Consider the following 12,366-nt stretch of genomic DNA (forward strand, 5'->3'; position numbering starts at 1 on the left):
CTACACACGCAAGCTTGGTACACCAATTGAGCCCCACAAGACTCACTCCCCCACTCACCAAAAAGGCTAAGCAGGGGAGAACTGGCTTGTGGAGAACAGGTGGCTCGTGGACGCCACCTGCTGGTTAGTTAGAGAAAGTACTCCACGAAGCGGTAGATCTGATAAATTAGAGATAAGGACTTCAATAGGTCTACAAACCCTAAAAGAACCCTATCAAGTTCAGCAAATGCCACGAGGCCAAAAACAACAGAAAATTATAAAGCATATGAAAAAACCAGACGATATGGATAACCCAAGCCCAAGCATCCAAATCAAAAGACCAGAAGAGACACAGCACCTAGAGCAGCTACTCAAAGAACTAAAGATGAACAATGAGACCATAGTACGGGATATGAAGGAAATCAAGAAGACTCTAGAAGAGCATAAAGAAGACATTGCAAGACTAAATAAAAAAATGGATGATCTTATGGAAATTAAAGAAACTGCTGACCAAATTAAAAAGATTCTGGACACTCATAGTATAAGACTAGAGGAAGTTGAACAACAAATCAGTGACCTGGAAGATGACAGAATGGAAAATGAAAGCATAAAAGAAAGAATGGGGAAAAAAATTGAAAAAATCGAAATGGACCTCAGGGATATGATAGATAATATGAAACGTCCAAATATAAGACTCATTGGTGTCCCAGAAGGGGAAGAAAAGGGTAAAGGTCTAGGAAGAGTATTCAAAGAAATTGTTGGGGAAAACTTCCCAAATCTTCAAAACAACATAAATACACAAATCATAAATGCTCAGCGAACCCCAAATAGAATAAATCCAAATAAACCCACTCCGAGACATATACTGATCACACTGTCAAACACAGAAGAGAAGGAGCAAGTTCTGAAAGCAGCAAGAGAAAAGCAATTCACCACATACAAAGGAAACAGCATAAGACTAAGTAGTGACTACTCGCAGCCACCATGGAGGCGAGAAGGCAGTGGCACGATATATTTAAAATTCTGAGTGAGAAAAATTTCCAGCCAAGAATACTTTATCCAGCAAAGCTCTCCTTCAAATTTGAGGGAGAGCTTAAATTTTTCACAGACAAACAAATGCTGAGAGAATTTGCTAACAAGAGACCTGCCCTACTGGAGATACTAAAGGGAGGCCTACAGACAGAGAAACAAAGACAGGACAGAGAGACTTGGAGAAAGGTTCAGTACTAAAGAGATTCGGTATGGGTACAATAAAGGATATTAATAGAGAGAGGGGAAAAATATGGCAAACATAAACCAAAGGATAAGATGGCCGATTCAAGAAATGCCTTCACGGTTTTAACGTTGAATGTAAATGGATTAAACTCCCCAATTAAAAGATATAGATTCGCAGAATGGATCAAAAAAAATGAACCATCAATATGTTGCATACAAGAGACTCATCTTAGACACAGGGACACAAAGAAACTGAAAGTGAAAGGATGGAAAAAAATATTTCATGCAAGCCACAGCCAAAAGAAAGGAGGTGTAGCAATATTAATCTCAGATAAAATAGACTTCAAATGCAGGGATGTTTTGAGAGACAAAGAAGGCCACTACGTACTAATAAAAGGGGCAATTCAGCAAGAAGAAATAACAATCGTAAATGTCTATGCACCCAATCAAGGTGCCACAAAATACATGAGAGAAACACTGGCAAAACTAAAGGGAGCAATTGATGTTTCCACAATAATTGTGGGAGACTTCAACACATCACTCTCTCCTATAGATAGATCAACCAGACAGAAGACCAATAAGGAAATTGAAAACCTAAACAATCTGATAAATGAATTAGATTTAACAGACATATACAGGACATTACATCCCAAATCACCAGGATACACATACTTTTCTAGTGCTCACGGAACTTTCTCCAGAATAGATCATATGCTGGGACATAAAACAAGCCTCAATAAATTTAAAAAGATTGAAATCATTCAAAGCACATTCTCTGACCACAATGGAATACAATTAGAAGTCAATAACCATCAGAGACTTAGAAAATTCACAAATACCTGGAGGTTAAACAACACACTCCTAAACAATCAGTGGGTTAAAGAAGAAATAGCAAGAGAAATTGCTAAATACATAGAGACGAATGAAAATGAGAACACAACATACCAAAACCTATGGGATGCAGCAAAAGCAGTACTAAGGGGGAAATTTATAGCACTAAACGCATATATTAAAAAGGAAGAAAGAGCCAAAATGAAAGAACTAATGGATCAACTGAAGAAGCTAGAAAACGAACAGCAAACCAATCCTAAACCAAGTAGAAGAAAAGAAATAACAAGGATTAAAGCAGAAATAAATGACATCGAGAACAAAAAAACAATAGAGAGGATAAATATCACCAAAAGTTGGTTCTTTGAGAAGATCAACAAGATTGACAAGCCCCTAGCTAGACTGACAAAATCAAAAAGAGAGAAGACCCATATAAACAAAGTAATGAATGAAAAAGGTGACATAACTGCAGATCCTGAAGAAATTAAAAAAATTATAAGAGGATACTATGAACAACTGTATGCCAACAAACTAGATAATGTAGAGGAAATGGACAATTTCCTGGAAATATATGAACAACCTAGACTGACCAGAGAAGAAATAGAAGACCTCAACCAACCCATCACAAGCAAAGAGATCCAATCAGTCATCAAAAATCTTACCACAAATAAATGCCCAGGGCCAGATGGCTTCACAGGGGAATTCTACCAAACTTTCCAGAAAGAACTGACACCAATCTTACTCAAACTCTTTCAAAACATTGAAAAAAATGGAACACTACCTAACTCATTTTATGAAGCTAACAACAATCTAATACCAAAACCAGGCAAAGATGCTACAAAAAAGGAAAACTACCGGCCAATCTCCCTAATGAATATAGATGCAAAAATCCTCAACAAAATACTTGCAAATCGAATCCAAAGACACATTAAAAAAATCATACACCATGACCAAGTGGGGTTCATTCCAGGCATGCAAGGATGGTTCAACATAAGAAAATCAATCAATGTATTACAACACATTAAAAACTCGAAAGGGAAAAATCAATTGATCATCTCAATAGATGCTGAAAAAGCATTTGACAAAATCCAACATCCCTTTTTGATAAAAACACTTCAAAAGGTAGGAATTGAAGGAAACTTCCTCAACATGATAAAGAGCATATATGAAAAACCCACAGCCAGCATAGTACTCAATGGTGAGAGACTGAAAGCCTTCCCTCTAAGATCAGGAACAAGACAAGGATGCCCGCTGTCACCACTGTTATTCAACATTGTGCTGGAAGTGCTAGCCAGGGCAATCCGGCAAGACAAAGAAATAAAAGGCATCCAAATTGGAAAAGAAGAAGTAAAACTGTCATTGTTTGTAGATGATATGATCTTATATCTAGAAAACCCTGAGAAATCAACGATACACCTACTAGAGCTAATAAACAAATTTAGCAAAGTAGTGGGATACAAGATTAATGCACATAAGTCAGTAATGTTTCTATATGCTAGAAATGAACAAACTGAAGAGACACTCAAGAAAAAGATACCATTTTCAATAGCAACTAAAAAAATCAAGTACCTAGGAATCAACTTAACCAAAGATGTAAAAGACCTATACAAAGAAAACTACATAACTCTACTAAAAGAAATAGAAGGGGACCTTAAAAGATGGAAAAATATTCCATGTTCATGGATAGGAAGGCTAAATGTCATTAAGATGTCAATTCTACCCAAACTCATCTACAGATTCAATGCAATCCCAATCAAAATTCCAACAACCTACTTTTCAGACTTGGAAAAGCTAGTTATCAAATTTATTTGGAAAGGGAAGATGCCTTGAATAGCTAAAGACACTGTAAAAAAGAAAAACGAAGTGGGAGGACTTACACTCCCTGACTTTGAAGCTTATTATAAAGCCACAGTTGCCAAAACAGCATGGTACTGGCACAAAGATAGACATATAGATCAATGGAATCGAATTGAGAATTCAGAGATAGACCCTCAGATCTATGGCCGACTGATCTTTGATAAGGCCCCCAACGTCACTGAACTGAGCCATAATGGTCTTTTCAACAAATGGGGCTGGGAGAGTTGGATATCCATATCCAAAAGAATGAAAGAGGACCCCTACCTCACCCCCTACACAAAAATTAACTCAAAATGGACCAAAGATCTCAATATAAAAGAAAGTACCATAAAACTCCTAGAAGATAATGTAGGAAAACATCTTCAAGACCTTGTATTAGGCGGCCACTTCCTAGACTTTACACCCAAAGCACAAGCAACAAAAGAGAAAATAGATAAATGGGAACTCCTCAAGCTTAGAAGTTTCTGCACCTCAAAGGAATTTCTCAAAAAGGTAAAGAAGCAGGCAACTCAATGGGAAAAAATTTTTGGAAACCATGTATCTGACAAAAGACTGATATCTTGCATATATAAAGAAATCCTACAACTCAATGACAATAGTACAGACAGCCCAATTATAAAATGGGCAAAAGATGTGAAAAGACAGTTCTCTGAAGAGGAAATACAAATGGCCAAGAAACACATGAAAAAATGTTCAGCTTCACTAGCTATTAGAGAGATGCAAATTAAGACCACAATGAGATACCATCTAACACCGGTTAGAATGGCTGCCATTAAACAAACAGGAAACTACAAATGCTAGAGGGGATGTGGAGAAATTGGAACTCTTATTCACTGTTGGTGGGACTGTATAATGGTTCAGCCACTCTGGAAGTCAGTCTGGCAGTTCCTTAGAAAACTAGATATACAGCTACCATTCGATCCAGCGATTGCACTTCTCGGTATATACCCGGAAGATCGGAAAGCAGTGACACGAACAGATATCTGCACGCCAATGTTCATAGCAGCATTATTCACAATTGCCAAGAGATGGAAACAACCCAAATGTCCTTCAACAGATGAGTGGATAAATAAAACATGGTATATACACACGATGGAATACTACGCGTCAGTAAGAAGGAACGATCTGGTGAAACATATGACAACATGGATGAACCTTGAAGACATAATGCTGAGTGAAATAAGCCAGGCACAAAAAGAGAAATATTATATGCTACCACTAATGTGAACTTTGAAAAATGTAAAACAAATGGTTTATAATGTAGAATGTAGGGGAACTAGCAGTAGAGAGCAATTAAGGAAGGGGGAACAATAATCCAAGAAGAACAGATAAGCTATTTAACGTTCTGGGGATGCCCAGAAATGACTATAGTCTGTTAATTTCTGATGGATATAGTAGGAACAAGTTCACAGATATGTTGCTGTATTATGTAACTTTCTTGGGGTAAAGTAGGAACATGTTGGAAGTTAAGCAGTTATCTTAGGTTAGTTGTCTTTTTCTTACTCCCTTGTTATGGTCTCTTTGAAATGTTCTTTTATTGTATGTTTGTTTTCTTTTTAACTTTTTTTTTTCATACAGTTGATTTAAAAAAGAAGGGAAAGTTAAAAAAAAAAAAAAAAGAAAAACAAGGAAAAAAAGATGTAGTGCCCCCTTGAGGAGCCTGTGGAGAATGCAGGGGTATTCGCCTACCCCACCTCCATGGTTGCTAACATCACCACAGACATAGGGGACTGGTGTTTTGATGGGTTGAGCCGTCTACCATAAGTTTTACCCTTGGGAAGACGGTTGCTGCAAAGGAGAGGCTAGGCCTCCCTATATTTGTGCCTAAGAGTCTCCTCCTGAATGCCTCTTTGTTGCTCAGATGTGGCCCTGTCTCTCTAGCTAAGCCAACTTGAAAGGTGAAATCACTGCCTTCCCCCCTACGTGGGATCAGACACCCAGGGGAGTGAATCTCCCTGGCAACGTGGAATATGACTCCCAGGAAGGAATGTAGACCCGGCATCGTGGGACGGAGAACATCTTCTTGACCAAAAGGGGGATGTGAAAGGAAATGAAATAAGCTTCAGTGGCAGAGAGATTCCAAAAGGAGCCGAGAGATCACTCTGGTGGGCACTCTTACGCACACTTTAGACAACCCTTTTTAGGTTCTAAAGAATTGGGGTAGCTGGTGGTGGATACCTGGAACTATCAAACTACAACCCAGAACCCATGAATCTCGAAGACAGTTGTATAAAAATGTAGCTTATAAGGGGTGACAATGGGATTGGGAAAGCCATAAGGACCAAACTCCACTTTGTCTAGTTTATGGATGGATGTGTAGAAAAGTAGGGGAAGGAAACAAACAGACAAAGGTACCCAGTGTTCTTTTTTACTTCAATTGCTCTTTTTCACTCTAATTATTATTCTTGTTATTTTTGTGTGTGTGCTAATGAAGGTATCAGGGATTGATTTAGGTGATGAATGTACAACTATGTAATGGTACTGTGAACAATCGAAAGTACGATTTGTTTTGTATGTCTGCGTGGTATGTGAATATATCTCAATAAAATGATGATTAAAAAAAAAAAAAAGAATTAGTGAACCTGAAGATAAGACAATTGAAATAATTTAGGCTGAGAAGCAGAAAGAAAAAAAGAATGAATAAAAGTGAACAGAACCTGAGAGATCTGTGGGACACCATCAAGTGTACCAATATACCCATTGTGGGAGTTTCAGAAGGAGAAGAGAGAAAGAGGGAGAAAGAGTATTCAAAACAAAACAAAACAATGGCTTAAAATGTCCCAAATTTAATGAAAGATGTAAATATACACATCCAAGAAGCTCAATAAACTCCAAACAGGATAAACCCCAATAGGCCCTCACCCATGCCATGTTATAATCAAACTGTTGAATGCAATGATAAAAAGAAAATTCTAAATGCCATAAGAGAGAAGCAATGTATCATGTACAAGAGAGCCTCAATAAGACTAAGTGCTGATTTCTCCCTGGAAAACATGGAGGCAAGATAGCAGTGGGATGAGATATTTAAGGGCTGAAAGCAAAAAAGTGCCAAACATGAATTCCATATCCAGCAAAACTCTTTCAAAAATGAGGGAGAGAGTAAGACATTCCCAGATAAACAAAAGCTGGGGAGTTCATCACCACTACAGTATCCCTACAAACAATGCTAAGGATTGTTCTTCAGGTTGAAGGGAAAGGCAGTAGATAATAGATCAAAGTTGCATGAAGAAATAAAGATTTATGGTAAAGGGCAGTGGTAAGATTTGGACAACATGAAGGACCCTTGATGCCATGCCTGGTATATTATTTGAGCAGAAAAAACACCACTTTTGCTTCCTGTAACCACACTCCTTGCAATGTGACTTTTGAGGTCCTCTGATCAATAAATCGATTCTATTGCTGCACTTTTTAAATCTGGGCTGATCTTGTAACTTTCTTTGGCCAATAGACAGTGGTATGTTGGTAAATAGTCAACAACCAATTTTCCGGTGTGTGGGGGGGCAGGGTGAGTCTTAATTTGTAGCATTGCTGATTTCCATGGTGTAAATATTCTCCCATGGCCAATTGCACAGTACCCACATAACTTCACTGGATACATAATTGAGAAGAGATACATATTATTGGCTCTCGTGAGTCAGTAGAAGGTGGATTCAGTAAGCCATTGCCAATAGAAAGTGGTGGAAATGGTGGCATTCCACTTCTGAACGTGAGCCTCTGACTGGAAACAGACACTCACATATATTAGTGTTTTGGGAATGCAAAATGGTATGACTCCTGTGGAATGAAGTTTGCAATAGCTAGCAAAATTTGTATTTGTAATTGTAATACAAATACAAATACATTTATAGTTGGCTTAGCAATCCCTCTTTCAGGAATTCATCCCAATGATACACTGGCAAAAACGCAAAAGATATATACATGAAGCTATTAATTGCAGCACTATTTGTAATAGCAAATGCCGGAAACAGTTCAAATGCCCATCAGTGGAAAACTTTTGAATAAACTGTGGTACCCACACGCAGAGTTCTATGCAACTATGAAAAGGAATGAGGAATATCTTTATGTACTACTATAGAGTGGTTGCCAGGTACATAGTAAAATGAAAAGATCAAGTGGAGAACCATGTGTATAGTAACTACTGTTTATCTAAGAAGGGAGACAATTATATTCATGTATCTACATATATCTGCCTGATGTAGATATATATATATTATCTATATATATATATTATATATAGATAAATAGATATAGATAAAAAGATATATAATAAATATAGATATTATACATAAAATAGAAGGAAAGATAAACCATGCAGTTTTAAAAAGTATTTACTTATAGGGGAATGGAAGGTCCAGGATGCAGGGAAAAGGGTTGAAGTTAGACTTACCTGCGTATATCTTGTTTCATAGTTTTGATTTTGGAATTAGGTTAATAGTTTATATCATTATACAATAAAATTGAAATAAATTAAAAAGGCAATCCCTCAAAAGCAAAATGAAACTGTGATTTGAGTTCTGGCATAACTGCACAGAGAGGGAAAATTTCCAAGTGATTTTAAATTTCATTAATTTGACTGTATACACACTAAAGATTAAAAAAAAATACTCCAAAAATAATCTTAAAGTGTTTTTAGTAATTGTACTTTGAATCTGCTATGTACCACAGAAAAGACTATGAGACTATGTTCTTTTAATCCACCCCTGTGGGGGCAGACCTAATGTGGGTGGGACCTTTTGATTAGGTTGTTTCCATGGAGATATGACCCAGCCCATTCAAGGAGGGTCTTAATCCCCTTGTTGGAGTCCTCTATGAGAGGACAAAAGACAGAGAAAATTCAGAGAGTTCAGAAATGCTTAGAGAAAATGTCCCAGGAGAAACAAGAAGGACCCACAGGAGCTGAGAGAGAAAGCCATTGAAACCAGAGTCCAGGAGAAAAAGACCAGCAGACTTGCCATGTGCCTTCCCTGGATGCCAGCGGCCTTTCCTCAGAGAAGGTATCCTCTTGTCAATGCCTTAATTTGGACATTTTCTTTATGGTCTTTGAATTGTAACTTGTAACCTAATAAAACCCCATTGTTAAAAGCCAGTCCATTTCTGGTGCTTTGCATTTCGGCAGCTTTAGCAAACCAGAACAATAATTATACTATGAATGGTAGTATTTGTTATTTTGAGACTATTACATGTGCATATTATGGGATAAATAACACAAGTAATTATATTGGCATTTTTGAGATCCAGATTTTTGGAGTGGGTAGAAGATCAATGAGGTTAAATAAAAACCTGGTGGTTTGCATTGAAAGTATCAGTTTGAATTCATGATGTATTTTATCTTTAATAATAATTAAAAAAAAAAACCCTACTTCTTATCTCTGTCTGCCAAAAGGTCTTGATACAATGATCAGCTCAGTAGCAATGGATATCCCCCTAAACATTCAGATTGCAATCTTTAAATACCATTCCTCATTAAAAAGAATGAGGGCTCCTTAAAGAAATAGCTGATTCCAGGTCTCGGTTAGGAAACTCACATCTTATCATATCAGAAAGCATGAAAATTATCCAAGACTAACAGGATTTTGTCAAAAGAATCCAACTTGAAGCCAACCTGAAGAATCTTCTATTCATCAAAGATTGAACAATTTGAGCATTAATAGGGATAATAACTATAATTGATTAAAACACATAAATAATGTTTAAATACTTGCATTCATAATGATACTGAACATAATTTATTGGTTGCTGGTAGGGATTGAATCATATTCCCCACAAAAGTCCCAACCTCTGGTCCTGTGGATGTGGACCCATTTGTAAATAGGACCTTTAAAGATGTTATTTGTTAAGGTGTGCCACATATATGGCTGAAGTCCTTATAAAGAAAGGAGATTGGAAGGGGAAAGAGAAGCTACTGGACGAGCAAGAAGCTAGAATTCAGCAGAACTGGAGGGGAAAGGAGAAAACATTGCCATGTGCTCTGCCATGTGACAGAAAAGCTAAGGACCAAGGATCACTGACAGCCAACCACAGAGCATCACAGTCTTCAGGGAGAAAACATAGCCTTGCTGATGCCTCAGTTTTGGTCTTCTTTTGCCTCAAAACTGTGAGACAATAAATTTTCATTGTTTAAGGCAACCAGTTACACAGTAATCATTTCAGCAGCTGGGAAATGAAAACAGTCACCTGTGGGGAACAGTAGGAAACCACCTCATCATTTTGAAAACTGGAAATAAAAAGATCTGAGTATTTATCCTGTCTTTCTCATATGAACTGTACCTCAGTTAAACCAAGTAGTTGGTGAAAGAAGTTTCTCTTTTTAGAAGTAGTCCAGCTAATAAATAATGATAAAATTAGAACACCATTTTACAAGCCCTGAATGAAATAATGACCGAGACTAATGAAGAAGACAACCAGGCATTGTGAGGCTCCTGACAGACTGCGAGTCCCACCTACAAGGTATTCTTGTCAAAAAATAAATTTAAATCTGATCAAACCTCTTGACCTAAATATCAATTTATAGGCAATAGAGGGAGAGGAACGTAATCAATATAAAACAAAATAAAATGAAACAATATAGTCACAATCAGCTAAATCCAGACTGTGAAAAATTCTACAGATCTAATGACCCTATTTATTAAAAAAATAAATTGCAAAGAAAAACAAAAGAGAGATGGATGGGTGTTTTAGTCTCCTAGGCTGCTTAAACTACATACCATGAAATGGGCTGACTTTAAGCAATTGGAATTTATTAGCTTACAGTCTGAGACCACAAGAATGTCCTAATGTAGGCATCATCAGGGTGATGCTTTCTTCATCTGCCAGTGATCCTTGGCTCCTCTTGCCACATAGCAAGGCACATAGCTGTGTCTGTTGGTCTCTCCTTTCTCTTCTGGGTTTCATTGCTTTCAGCTTCTTGCTTCCATGGCTTTCTTTCTCTCTCTCTGTATTCATTCCATTTATAAAGAACTCCAGTAATGGGCTTAAGACCCATCCAGAGTGAGGTGAGTCACACCTTAACTGGAGTAACCTCATCAAAGGATTCTACTTACAATGGGTTTACACCCACAGAAAAGGATTAGATTTAAGAACATGTTTTTCTACGGTACATACAGCTTCAAACCACCATATTGGGGAACCTGTAGAAAAGGGAACTTAAGGACAAATTCACCAATTGCAATAAATAGACTTTAATTGGATTCTGATATGCAAAACAAATTGAAGGGTGAAAAAAAAAACCTTATGAGGCAGATGGGGAAATTTGATCACTGAATAGATAATTAGTAATGTTAAGTAATTAATATTATTATTATTATTGTGGTGTTGATAGAAGGTAAGTGGGTGCGAGGATGGCTACAAGATTTTCCCTGAGTTGGCAACTGATGGAGCTGGGTCTAGGGCATATGAAGTTTCATTATTCTATTTCTTCTTCTACTGTTTGGAATTTTCCACAATAAAAAGAAAAATGTATTTAAATAATTCTTTTAAAATAAGGAAACACTTCTTTCTGGAAAACATCTGATGAACATTATTGTGGCTGAATAAAATGCCTAGAATTGTGATGATTCATCCTGTTATCGAGGAAAGCCTGCCAAGGATAAAGCCAAAGCATTCTTGATAGCAGAGCAGAATAATAAAAACAACCTGGTTCTTGACATCTGAACCACTGAAAAAACCAACCTTGGATCCTCCTACCCTCTGGATATCTAGTTAGATAATAACTATCTTTGTTGTTCAATCCATTTTGAGTCGGTTTCTGTCATTTGCAGTAGAAACCATCCTCACCAAAACCGTGGAGAAGAATGCATTTTTGAGTACACATTGGGTTCTATAAGAGTGGGTAGTGTTTCTGCTCCATCTTAAAAAATGTTTAGTAAAACAGCATCCCTTTAATTGCAAAATAGGCCTTAGACTGTAAGTCTAATGTTGTGCTGACATTGAGATAAATTCAAGACAAATCCAAGGAGCCATTCTTATCTCAGAGTCACTCCTGTTCTGCAGTGATTAAGTCTTTGGTACAGGATCAAGCTTGTTAAGCTGGGTCTCCTCTTCCCATAGGATATATTTTCTCTCAGAATCTCTTTCATCACTCCTGTGGGTAAACTTCTGGCTGGCCAGATTTTCCATCATGCCAGCCCAGTCAAGACATGTCTGAATCCTAGTGAATACTCAATCCAGCACCCCTGTTATGAGTATATATTAATTTTTACCCCTGAGTAGATCATTGGTTCTTTAAGAGCAGACAGTAGATTTCACCTTTGTATTCTCTGAGAGTACTAACACATACCTCATACATACATGCACTAAAAAATGTCTGTTGTTTGATCAAAGAAAGAATAATATGAAAAGAGCCATAAAACCATTGAAAATCAATCGAAAGTAAGGTAACCACAAGCAGCCAAGAGAGCGGACATACCTTAAGGAAATTCTTAAACAGTCTTAAGCTACATGCAATTCCTGAACACAGATTAGGCTGATATGTGAAAGGTAAATTGGGAT

The sequence above is a fragment of the Choloepus didactylus genome, chromosome 3, assembly GCF_015220235.1.
Source record: "Choloepus didactylus isolate mChoDid1 chromosome 3, mChoDid1.pri, whole genome shotgun sequence".
Taxonomy (NCBI): Eukaryota; Metazoa; Chordata; class Mammalia; order Pilosa; family Megalonychidae; genus Choloepus; species Choloepus didactylus.